This window comes from Hyperolius riggenbachi, chromosome 1 (genome assembly GCF_040937935.1).
Source record: "Hyperolius riggenbachi isolate aHypRig1 chromosome 1, aHypRig1.pri, whole genome shotgun sequence".
NCBI lineage: Eukaryota > Metazoa > Chordata > Amphibia > Anura > Hyperoliidae > Hyperolius > Hyperolius riggenbachi.
This window is the reverse complement of record NC_090646.1, coordinates 357620849-357634081: the sequence shown is the minus strand read 5'-3', so window position 1 is coordinate 357634081 and position 13233 is coordinate 357620849. Positions and strand designations below refer to the sequence as shown.

Here is a 13233-nt window from a genome sequence, read left to right as displayed (position 1 = left end):
AACATTTCTGAACGGTTGCATGGCTGCACTGACATGGCTCACCGTGCTGCTCAAAATTCCGGCGGCGTTAAATACTATTACCCCTCTGAGTTGTAGCTACTCAGAGGGGGAATTAATTTAGGGTCCAGTGATCACCGGAACCCTGAATTACCCTCACACGTCCTACACTATAGCATTAGGGTACGTTTCCACTTGTGCGGCGCGATTTGCTTGCGGAAACCGCGTCAACGAATCCGCATGCGGTTGCGGATTCGTTGACGTTTCCATGCGAATTTTCACGCGGAATCGCCCGCGGTTTTAACGACGCGATTTTAACCATGTCAATGCCGGCGAGCATTGACATGGGTTTTTAGACGAAATCGCACGCGGAAACGCCGGGAAAACCGCAAGACTAAAGAGCTTGCGGTTTTCCTATTTAGTTACATTACCGACGATTCGCGTGCGGGTGTGCGGCGTGCGAATTCTGACGGCTCTGCTGTGCAGTTTTTTTCTGCATAGCGAGCCACACAGAATTCCTGACAAGTGGAAAAGGTGCCATCCACTTGTATTGGTTGAGCGAATCTGCATGCAGGAAACGCATGCAGATTCGCTCGAGTGGAAACGTACCCTTACTGCTATAGCAGCGCCCAGCTTCCACCTGCTTTGTCTTGTCCTGGGCTGGCAGTTATGCTGTGCTACGTTAGCAGTGATGTTATGATGCTGGGCTGCCTGGCCTGGGTGGCAGTGATGCTGTGCTGGCCTAGCTGGCGATGATGCTGAAGCCTGGTTGGAGGTGATGCTGTGCTGGCCAGCCTTTTCCATGAGCAGCTGAAGGCAGTGAATTGACTGCTCCCATCCAAGCACTAAACGCCAGGCACTGGACAGGGGCCCCCCATGTAGTTGTATGTAAGTGCAGCCAAATGGTGTTTGTAGCCCGCTGGCTGACCTGCACAACAAACGCGCAGTTCAAATATCCGTGGAAAAACTGCCTAAAGGATAAAAAAAACAGTGGTCTCTATTCTCTAGTGCCCGTTAATTCTAATTGTTGAGTGCGTTTACATTTTGTGTCAAATTTCTGTAGTGGAATCTAATAAGTAAATGCAAGTGGAATGATGAAATCCTAGTAGTTCTACCATTTGCAAAGAGTAAACATGGCTATCTTGCTATGCTGGACTGAGTTTAAATCTCATTTCCAGCCATTTGCACTCCCATCAGAATCTCCTTTAGCTCTTTTCACACCCACTGCATCCCTGGAACCCCTGCTTTGCTACCACAGTTAGGCCTAGTTCACATTATAAATCGCCATTGCAATCGCTGAGTACTTTTGTGAGCGTTTTTCTGAGTTATTAAAGCGAATCTTTGGGAACTGAATCTCTGTAATGTTATTTTTTTTTAACCACTTGAGGACCCACCCTTTACCCCCCCTTAAGGATCAGCGCTGTTTTAGCTGATCTGTGCTGGGTGGGCTCTACAGCCCCCAGCACAGATCAGGGTGCAGGCAGAGCGACCAGATCGCCCCCCTTTTTTCCCCACTAGGGGGATGATGTGCTGGGGGGGTCTGGTCACTCCTGCGTGATGGGTGTTGCGGGGGGGGGGGGGGCACCTCAAAGCCCCCCTCCGCAGCGAGATTCCCCCCCTCCCTCTCCCCCCTGGTGATCTGGGCTGCACAGGACGCTATCCGTCCTGTGCAGCCAGTGACAGGCTGAGGCTGTCCCCTGTCACATGGCGGCGATCCCCGGCCGCTGATTGGCCGGGGATCGCCGATCTGCCTTATGGCGCTTCTGCGCAGCAGCGCCGTACAATGTAAACAAAACGGATTATTTCCGCTTGTGTTTACATTTAGCCTGCGAGCCGCAATCGGCGGCCCGCAGGCTATTCACGGAGCCCCCCGCCGTGAATTGACAGGAAGCAGCCGCTCGCGCGAGCGGCTGCTTCCTGATTAATTAGCCTGCAGCCGACGAAGCAGGACTGCGTCGCTGGTCCTGCAGCTGCCACTTTGCCGACGCGCGGTATGAGTGCGCGGTCGGCAAGTGGTTAAAGTGCTCACAAAATCGCTTTTCCAAGCGCTTAGTTTCCTATACCTTGCATTGAAGGGCAAACACTCAGGAAATGGTGCAGGAGCCGCATTTGGAAAGAAAGCTCATCGCTCATGTGAGAACACGCACATGTAAAATCATTGCCTCAAGCGCTTTTAAAGCACGTTTTAAAATCATCAGCGCTTTTAAAAAGCTCAAAGCGCTCATAGTGTGAATAAGCCTTGGTCTCTGCAGTGCTATTTAATTGTCAAAGCAGAGGGTGAGGACCAAGTGCCATGTCACCTTCTAGCGGGAGGCCAGGCTGCTGCAATGACATTATAGCCTGCTGTCAGAAGATAAGAGCCCTTGTGTCAGAGCCCCCACTCTGGTGACATCAATGAAACTTTGGGTGTTCCGTTGAGTAAAATGATGGAGAATGATGAGGGCAAATGCCTAGCTAAAAATACTTAAAATAAAGTGTGTAGGTGCACTTATTACACTGTAATATTTTTGCACAAGAAAGTAACTTTCTTTCCATTGCAAAATGTTAAAATATGTATACTGTACTGCCTGCATACTGTTCAGTTATAAACCTGCACGAAAATCTTGAATGAACTGAAATGTACACCCTTTTTCTTGCGCAGCAGTACGTATATGCACAGTTCTAGTTTCCTTGCGCAGACCCGATTTCGCATAACACAAAACTTATCAAATGCAGTATATAGGTGAACTGGCATTTTGTTTGTAAACATCCACCTCATTCCACAGAAAAAGTTGTTGAAAGAGCGACCAGCCTCAAGCCGCATGGGACATCTGACCCCGCCTCCTCAAAGCCATTGGATGTGTCTTTTTTTTACATCAATCGCTTGGCTGGACTCTGAATCCTCCCATCCCCTCGTTTCCTGTATTTTGATTGGTTTCCTCCCTTGCTTGTCATTTTGTCGCCCCATTGAGTGATTTGGAAGCATCGAGAAGGGCGTGGTCTGAGCGACAGTACAGGGAATGGTACGGTGGCCTGGAGTAAACGCATTTTTAGGAGCGGGAGGTCTGTCAGAGGTGAGTGAATTGCCTGACAGCCAGGCTGCTTGAATTATTATTGTTCTATTCTGTGTGCTGCTATAATGGTGTATCCAACCCTTCAGCGCTGTGCAGAGGTTACTGTCCTTCCCAGGGCTGGCACAGGCAGGCAGAGTGTCACTTACAGGAGACGCCAGCTCTGCTGCTGCTTGCCCAGTGGAAGATGCCCGGCTGCAGCTTCATATATGAGAGGCACGGCTCCCTGCCAGCTGGCTGATTGTGAAGGAATGCTGCTCTCAGTGCTCTGACATCTGGAGCACAATCCTATGTTTCCATAGAAGTATGCAATGAAGGGGGCGGGGCTGATGGAGGCGGAATCACATGTTGCATGTTTTCAAGAGACACGCTTGTTGTCATCAGGGGACGGTAAATAAAGGACAGTACAGTCATACTTCGCACAGATCAGCTGAGGGGTCTGAGCTACAGACAGGAAATAAACATCAGCTGGGTCACTGTTGCCTGGGGTTTATCAAGGCTCACAATGTTCTGACGGTGATCTAATGCTGAAAATCCAAGTTAGATGCTGTTTTAGGGCAGTGAATGCATTCAATTTAAAGATAAAATTCATTTTTCTTACAGCATTTACCAGAATTAGCGGAGGCAGAACCAGAGCTAATAGAGCACAAGCAATTTGTTTGTAATGCAAGTTAAAGCAAACACATCAAAATCACATTTGTAAGGCTAAATTTGCATCCAAGTTAATTGGATGCATACTAATGATGTTAACTTAATTGGGATGCAGAAAAAAAATTGCAATGTGAAAAATTACATAAAAAATGCGCATAGGGTAGGGAGTCATTCAGTAGCATTCTGCATATGCACAGTTTGTAAAGACTTGTAACCATACATGCATAGAATGAGAGGCTATGGGAACATGATCAAGGAGGCAATGCGGTAGGACGGTGCATGCGCCGTAGAGTGCAACCTAGCTGGGTCAGAGACTTCAATTATGGTGACAGCGGCACAATAAAGTCTACTGTAGGGGATCCAGCAGGAAACCTCCTCCTATGGAAATTCCACTAACGTGATTGGATGGACAGCATCCTCTCAGACTGCTAGGTTTCCAATAGGTTGTAGTAAACTACGTCCACACTATTTGGGCCATCACAACACTTTGTGCTGTTAGAGGGTACTGTGATTGGAGGACTGTTCCCCGTCCAAACTTTTGATTGCCTATCCTAATAACCCAGTTTAGGTGATTTAAAAGTGAAGCCTGAGATTGCAATCACCAGTAAAAAGGGAGGCTTTGTTGCACCAAAAGTGGGCAACAAGTCTTTAAAAAAATAAAAAATAATTCTTTCCAATCTGCTCCACTGAAGTCAGCGGTGACTACCAGAGTAACATTTTGACAATCTACAAAGTGGTAATCTTTCTGATAGCCCCTTTTTATAAATATGGCAATCATCACTTATTGCCAATAACTATTAGCAGTAGTTAAAATCCGGGGATATTGGCAGTTCCTTACAAATGTGACCTTAATTTAAAGTGTACCTAAGGTGAACCCGGGGTCAAAAAACTCATACTTACCTAGGAAAAGGGGGAAGCCTCTGGATCTGTAGAGGCTTCCCATGCCGTGCTGTCCTCCATACCTTCATTACTGCTCACAGGCCCCACAAAGAAATTTGACAAGAGCTTGTCAGATTGAATATTTGGGCCTCGCTCCTCTCCATGCAGGAGCACAGTAAGTCGGAGCCACTCATGTATGAGTGGCTATTGCGCAGGCACGACCATGCTCGTACTGCACTTATGCTTGAAGAGGAGTGCAGCCCCGATCAGCTGGATGGTCCTGGAGAGCGAGGAGACAGGAGTGAGGAGAACATGTGAAACCTCTATAGGATCCAGAGGCTTCCCTCTTCTTAGATAATTGTGGTTTTTTTGCACGAGGTTCCTCTCGGGATCACTACAAAGCAAGCCTGTGACTTTTTACAAAAAAAAAGTACCTAAGTAGAGAGAAGCTTATGGACCACCAGAGGCTTCCCTTGTCCTCCTCAAGCACCATAGCTGGCCAGGACCCTCTTTTTCATAGCGACACTCCCCACTGTGTACAAGTGTGGCCATACTGCACAGTAGAGCCATGCGGGTACATAGAAGGAAGCATGGTCATGAGAACATATTCAACAAGCTCTTTTCAGATTTGTTCAGAGAGACCCTACGCAGCAACGGTGGGCTCTTGGATGCATTGGGAAGCCAGTAGGCCAGCGCTGGGCAAACTACGGCCCGTGGGCCAGTTCGCTGGATCTGTCGGTGGGCTATATTCCTCTACCCCCTCCCTCCCTGCAGAGTTGTGAGTGGGTGGAGGGTGATTTAAAACTAACTTTGATTGTTGATTCCCACGTCAGGTCTCCATAGCATCGACGTCACATGATGGGATGGCAGGACGTGCCAGCGTGTAATGCGCTGGCATGTCCCAATATCCTGTCATGTGATGCCCTGTTGCAATTGAGATGCTATACGGGAATTGGCGATCGAAGTGAGTTTAAAATCACCCGCCACCCGCTCTCAACTCTTGTTGAAATTTAATGAATACAGCCCGGGCCGCTTAAAGTTTGTCCAGCCCTGTTCGAGGCTATCCAGAGGCTTACCTCTACTGAGGTAAATATCTAACTTTTTTTTTTTTTTGTAAGTTACAGGTTTAATGTAGGCACCAATTCTTTGGAGATCTTCAGTGCAGACTGGCATATTTAGAGGAGAGACATTTCTGCAGGAGTTATGGCACTTTTCTGATGTTCTGCAGATCACCACCATTGTATGCCAAAGAGCTCATGTTCTTAATTCGGAACAATATGAAAGGCTTAGGAAGATTAGAAAGTCTTTTTTTTGTTTTGCTTACCCATGTTTTTAAAAACTTTGACTGCTTAAAGGATTAGAACAGTTTGGGAAAAAATACAAATAATAGTGATGTGAAAACCACAGGTACAGATTTTAATTTAAACTAAATAAAAATGGGCTTAAAGGGATTGTAATGTTGGAGGAATATGGAAGGTATTATTGCTGACTTACTTTAAAAATTGTGCTGCACACTTGATTTATAGCTCTAAAAACCCAAAGGCCTTGAGCCCCAGAACTGATCAGAAGAAACTGGTTTTCAGTACACACATTTCAATATATAACATTTGCGAAGTGCATCAGTTTAAAGGCACACAGTATCAGTATAGGGGTAGGACTCAAGATCCACACCCCAACCAAAAAACAGACAACTTCCTTAATCAAAGTAAATTGGTGGTACCCAGTGTCACGGAACAGCCGTGAGAAAAGAGAACGCAATCGGGTTATTGCACCGATTGCCAGTGACGAGCTAGAATCTAGATTGGTTGTGTAAGAGCATCTGCAGTCAATCTGGGCTAGCAGTACTTAGATGCAGGATGTCTTTTGATGTGTTAATTAGCTTGGACCAGGCCTGTGTCCAGGAGAATGTTTATTTTTAATTACCTCCATTTGGTGAGCCTTTTCATACAGGGAGAGCAAGGAAGCTACTCCCAGCAGGAAGCCTATTCAAAACCTGCTTTCACCCAGACTATCCGGCATCGACCAAGGGCCATCTGAATGCATATGATGTATGGTTTCTTGTCGATTATATGGCAACTGTACATCGCACAGCTACGAAATTCATATAGTCTTATTCGGTAAAATCTTGCCATCGTACTGATATGAAATTCATCGCGATAGCCCGTTCCGGTTATTGAGGTATGACCCTTCTCAAGAACTGGGTCCACTGCACTAGCCATGTCTGATGTCATATTAATCTGTATTTTCCGACAAGTATGAATCTGTTATCCACCTAAATATGACTTGTATCGTTTGTGAGTTACGGCATTTTATAAGTTTAAACCTAAAATCTCTCAGAGGGAATGAACTGTCATTGGTGGGTAATTCAGAGGGGACTGGCATTGCCACACCCCCAAACCAGTTTCATCAAAAGTATGTGCGAGGGGATCTTCCCTCATTCCTCCATTTTTCCACCTTCCTGAAAGCTGCTACCACTTTGAGGAACAAGTGGTAGCCATTTTGTTTGGACTTTGAACTTTGCTGAAACTGAACAAAAGGAACTCTACAAGTTATCGCAGAGCGGACATATTTCCACAAACCCTAAGTATTTTCTCCCTTTTTATTTCATACCGGCTATTAATGTTTCAATAATTGTTGATTTTAATGATTGTCTGTATATATTATTTATATTGCACGTGAATAAAGACTTTATCAAAGTCGTTCACTGTTCCGCTACCCTGCTACTCAGCCACACAAATTTAACCCAGACCTCTGAAGAGACGCTACTGTTGTTGCTAGCTAGACAGAATAGAGTGTGCTTAACCGTTTTTATTTGCAGGATCAGTCAATCAGTCAGTAGGGACCACTGGCCCATACCAGTGGTGGTGGCAGATACCCTGAAATAGTGTGTAAAGTGTATTTCCGTAACCCACGGGCTCCCTTCTGGCTGGTCGGCGGCCAATTCCCAATGGTTTCTGCGCATTGACTGCGACCACAGTTCGCACGATTTGTGCCCTGGAACCGTTTGGAAGGCATTTCGCGTTCCAGCCACCAGGGCTCCTGTGACACCCAGCAACAGCTAAATGGATTCCTCCATATGCACTTAGTACTGTTGCACCCTTTAGGAGAAGCAAGCAAAATTTTAACTAGAATCTTTGTGCCTTTGGTTTCCTCTTACTCTAGGAGAGGGGCTGCTGCCATCTGTCCCTCTGTGGTAGCGTCGGGACAGACAACTCCTCTCCAGGTAGGAAAGTCAACCCCTTCCAGGCCCAGTTTACAAAGAAAGTCTTAAAGGTCATCTTTTGTTCTTAGGATGACAGACTTTCCATCCACTCTAGCGATTAGAGCAAAAGGGTGCCCTCCTCTTTAGAAGTCATCCCGCTTAAGATCACCAGGCTGGCGACCGGACGTTTTTTTTTTAGTAAAAAAAAAAAACTATTTCAAGCAGCCAACTGAAAGTTGGCTGCATGAAAGCCCACTAGAGGGCGCTCCTAATTCGTACTTCTGATCGCCTCCGGCGATCAGAAGTAACAAGAAGGGCCGCGATGAGCGGCCCTTCTTGTTTTGCTTTCCTTGTCGCCATGGCCACGAGCGGAGTGACGTCATGGACGTCAGCCGACGTCCTGACGTCAGCCTCCTCCGATCCAGCCCTTAGTGCTGGCCGGAACTGTTTGGTCCGGCTGCGCTGGGCTCGGGCGGCTGAGGGGACCCTCTTTCGCCGCGGCGCATCGCCGCGCTGCGGCGGCGATCAGGTAGCACACGTGGCTGGCAAAGTGCCGGCTGCGTGTGCTCCTTTTTATTTGGAGCAAATCGGCCCAGCAGGGCCTGAGCGGCACCCTCCGGCGTCTCTGGACGAGCTCAGCTCGTCCAGAACGCTCAGGAGGTTAAAGAGGATCTGTAACCTCAAAAAATCCCCTGGGGGGTACTCACCTCGGGTGGGGGAAGCCTCCGGATCCTAATGAGGCTTCCCACGGCGTCCTCTGTCCCACGGGGGTCTCGCTGCAGCCCTCTGTGCAGCCGTGACGTAATATTTACCTTCCTGGCTCCTGTGCAGGCGCTCTGACGGCTGTCGGCTCCGAACTACACGGAAATACCCGATCGCCGTCGGGTCTGCTCTACTGCGCAGGCGCAAGTTTCCGGCGCCTGCGCAGTAGAGCGGACCCGACTGAGATCGGGTATTTCCGTGTAGTTCGGAGAGGAAAGCAGCCACAGCGCCCCCGCTGGAGCCAGCAAAGGTAAATATTGAAATTACAGTCGGGCCTGTCGCCGGCTGTTCAGAGGGCTGCAGCGAGACCCCCGTGGGACAGAGGACGGCGTGGGAAGCCTCATTAGGATCCGGAGGCTTCCCCCACCCGAGGTGAGTACCTCCCAGGGGATCTTTTTCATGTTACAGAGTCTCTTTAAGACAGGTCTTACTGCTCTCCTTTGGGCCGAAGTTCTGGATATAGCCGAGATAAAGATCAGCATTTCCACAGCAAAGTCGATATGGTTGATTTCCTTAGTTTTAAAGAGAATCTGTACTCTAACATTTTTACAGCAAAAAGCATACCATTCTATTCATTATGTTCTCCTGGGCCCCTCTGTGCTGTTTCTGCCACTCTCTGCTGCAATCCTGGCTTGTAATTAACAGTTTTAGGCAGTGTTTACAAACAAACTAACCAGCTTGTGATAGGCTCACATAGGCAGAGTGTGTGAGTCATACAGAGCCTGCAGAGGGTGTGTATCTCTTCTATCCAATCACAAGCAGCCCTGCACATTCCACACATTCAAGCCTTAGCCCGACAGAAGGAAACAGATTAGATCATATAACAGAGATACCACAGCCACTGTGCAATTAGGAAAGGCTGCAGTAAGCCAGAGCACATTAGAACAGGCAAAGGAACTTATAGGACAGAAGAGCTAAGGCTGAAAATTTTGTTACAGAGTCTCTTTAAAGAGGCACTTAAGTGAAAAAAATAAATTGAGTTTTACTCACCTGGGGCTTACCTCAGCCCCCTGCAGCTGATCGGTGCCCACGACGAGTCGCTCTGATGCTCCGGGTCCCGCCTGCGGCCACTTCCGGTTTCACTGTCAGGACCCGTCAGGCTGGGGAACGCGGCTGATTCTACGTGTTCCCAGCCAAAATAGCACCCCTATGCGGCCAGCCGCGTTCCCATATGGCCGCATAGGGGTGCTATTTTGGCTGGGAACACGTAGAATCAGCCGCGTTCCCCAGCCTGACGGGTCCTGACGGCGAAACCGGAAGTGGCCGCCGGCGGGACCCGGAGCATCAGAGCGACTCGCCGTGGGCACCGATCAGCTGCAGGGGGCTGAGGTAAGCCCCAGGTGAGTAAAACTCAATTTAGTTTTTTCACTTAACCACTTCCCGACCGCCTAACGCACAGAGGCGGCCGGGAAGTGGACCCCACAAGGACCAGCTCATGCCCAAAGGCGGCGGTCCTTGTAGGGGCATGGGCGGAGTGATCGCGTCATCAGTGACGCGATCCTCCGCCGGGAATCGGAAGCCCGGCATTTTGTCTCCGCTCGCCGGCCACTTAGCAGCGCCGGCGAGTGGAGGAATCCGTGCATGGGGCCAATCAGAATGTATAAGGCACTTTGTTAGGTAAACAAAGTGCCTTATACGTGCTTCCTCCTCGCCTCGTGGTCTCATTGTTGCAGAGACCACCAGCGAGGAGGAAGCACTTTGTAAGTTACAAGCCACACTGCTTTTTTTACCCACAGCCCCCCTGATCTCCCACCCCAGGCTTCATACCCCCCCTGATCACCCCAGCAGACCCCTGCCCAGCACCCTTGCACCCCTGCAAAACCCCCACCCCCCCACCTGCCACTAACTAGCGACGCTGCCCCTTGGTTTAGGTCCCTAACTGCCTCCTAGTCACCCCTGATCCCCCCCCCCCCACCTTTAGATCACCCCAAGGCCTAACGCACAGGGGCGGCCGGGAAGTGGAGCCCTGAAGGACCGGCTCACCCACAGAGGCGGCGGTCCTTCTAAGGGCATGGGCGGAGCGATCGCGTCATCCGTGACGCGATCCTCCGCCCGGGATCGTTACTCGGGCATTTTGTCTCCGCTCGCCGGCCACTTAGCAGAGCCGGTGAGCGGAGGAATCCGCACAATAGGCCAATCAGAATGTATAAGGCACTTTGTTAGGTAAACAAAGTGCCTTATACGTGCTTCCTCCTCGCCTCGTGGTCTCATTGTTGCAGAGACCACCAGCGAGGAGGAAGCACTTTCAGGTATACCAGCACATAACTTTATTTTGCCCACAGCCCCCCTGATCTCCCACCCCAGGCCTCATACCCCCCCTGATCACCCCAGCAGACCCCTGCCCAGCACCCTTGCACCCATATAAAACCCTCACCCCCGCCACCTGCCACTAACCTTTGACGCTATCCCCTGCGTTAGGTCCCTAACTGCCTCCTAGTCACCCCTGATCCTCCCCCCCCCCCCCCTACCTTTAGATCACCCCCACACCCCATCCCAGACTACCCCCCTGTATACTGTATACATCTGTATACAGCTACCTTACCCCCTGATCCCCCTCTGATCCCCCTCTGATCACCTGTCCATCACCCCTCAGCACCCCCACCCATCAGAGCAGACCCTAACTGCCCCGCGGGGGTAACCGATCACCTGCCCAGGCCCTCGATTGCCCTCATACCCCCCTCCTGATTACATCCCCTGCTCTTTGTTTACATCTGTCCTCCCCAGCAATCACTAACTGATCTGCGATCAGTAACCCCGTGTCTGCCTCTCATCAGATCAGGACTCAGTCTGCCCCGTGCGGGCTCCTGATCAACCCCCCACCCCCTTAAATCGCCCTCAGGCCCCCCCCCCCAATTACCGTCCAAGTGCATTGTATTTGACTGTGCTTTGATTGTATCGATTGTGCTGCGCTTGTATTTGATTGTGCTGCGCTTGTATTTGATTGTGCTGCGCTTGTATTTGATTGTGCTGCGCTTGTATTTGATTGTGCTGCGCTTGTATTTGATTGTGCTGTGCTTGTATTTGATTGTGCTGCGCTTGTATTTGATTGATTGTGCTGCGATTGTATTTGATTGTGCTGCGATTGTATTTGATTGTCCCGTGATCTGCTTGGATTGTCCCGTGATTGTTTGATTGCCTCTGAGACCCCACTTCCCGCCACACCCAACCCCACCCTCCCCCCATCACCTTCCGAGTGCATCAGATTTGCTTGTGCTGTGATTGTATTCGATTGTGCTGTAATTGTATTTGATTGTCCCGTGATCGGCTTCGATTTCCCCGTGATTGTTTGATTGCCTCTGAGACCCCACTTCCCGCCACACCCAACCCCCCCCCCCCCCCCCCACCTCCAACCACCACCTTCCGAGTGCATCAGATTTGCTTGTGCTGCGATTGTATTCGATTGTGCTGTAATTGTATTTGATTGTCCCGTGATCGGCTTCGATTGTCCCGTGATTGTTTGATTGCCTGAGACCCCACTTCCCGCCACAACCCAACCCCACCCTCCCCCCCACCACTTCCAACCACCACCTTCCGAGTGCATCAGATTTGCTTGTGCTGTGATTGGAGTCGATTGTGCTGTAATTGTATTTGATTGTCCCGTGATTGTTTGATTGCCTCTGAGACCCCACTTCCCCACCAACCCCAATACCTCTCATATACTCCCTTTTTGCTAGGTAGGTGCTCTTTTTTTTCTGGGTAGTCTCGGAGGAAAACCCCATAAATTTAGCAATCCACAATGGCAAGAAGGGGGCTTTCCGATGACGAGGTATACAGGTACATGGACCATTCGGATGAGTTATTTTGGGAAGAATCATCAGTCGAATCTTCCGGGTCCGAATTTGAACCTGTAGAAAGCAGTGGTTCCCTGACCGATAGTGATGACGAGGCTATGGTCCCAGCTAGAGCCAGGCGTACCAGACCTCCAAGTCGTTAGACCGCAGGTGTCGCAGGATCCGCCTCAAGGGCAGCAGGGTGGTGCTAGCGCTGTTGATAGTTTTCTTGGTGAGGCAGGGCACCAGCAGCGCAGCATCTCCTGGACTTGGTACCAGTACTTCTGTAGACCCTGGCGAAGTGGTGAGCGTCAGCATGGAAGTTGAAACTGGTACGGTGGCAAGTGCAGTAGTACCCCCGTCGCAGCCACCAAGAAGAAGACGGGCCCGTAGTACCCATAGACTCCCAGAGGTGCTGGCACAACCAGATTGGCAATCCCCTGATTCCGCCGCACCCGTAGTGCCCCCTTTCACCGCCCAGTCTGGAGTCCAGGTGGCGACAGCTCATCTAGGAACGGCCCCTAGACTTTTTGCAGCTATTCATCACCCAGGTTCTCTTGGACTTAATTGTGGTCGAGACCAACCGTAAAGCCACACAATTCATCACCGAGCACCCGGAGAGCATGTATGCCCAGCCTTTCCGGTGGAAACCAGTCCAAGTTTCCGACATTAAAATCTTTTTGGCCCTTATCCTTCACTTGGGACTAATGAAACAGAATGTACTGCGGTCGTATTGGTCTACGAACCCAGTAAATCATGTTCCCTTGTACCCTGCTGCCATGTCCAGGACACGATTTGAGTCCATCTCTGCGCTTCCTGCACTTCAACGACGACAAAACCTGTCATGAAAAGGGCCACCCTGCTTATGACCGGCTCCACAAAATTCGGCCCCTCATAGACCACCTGTCATCAACATTTGCAG

General features: G+C 49.8%; 1 protein-coding gene across 1 annotated transcript in view; it reads left to right on the top strand.

Moving 5' to 3' along the window:
• Window positions 1-2953: 2953 nt before the first annotated feature.
• SLC25A42 (solute carrier family 25 member 42) overlaps window positions 2954-13233 on the top strand; it is a 71956-nt gene continuing 61676 nt past the window's right edge. The window contains exon 1 of the mRNA XM_068234194.1: window positions 2954-3050. The gene's annotated coding sequence lies outside the window, so the exon portion shown is untranslated. The remainder of the gene's footprint in view (window positions 3051-13233) is intronic.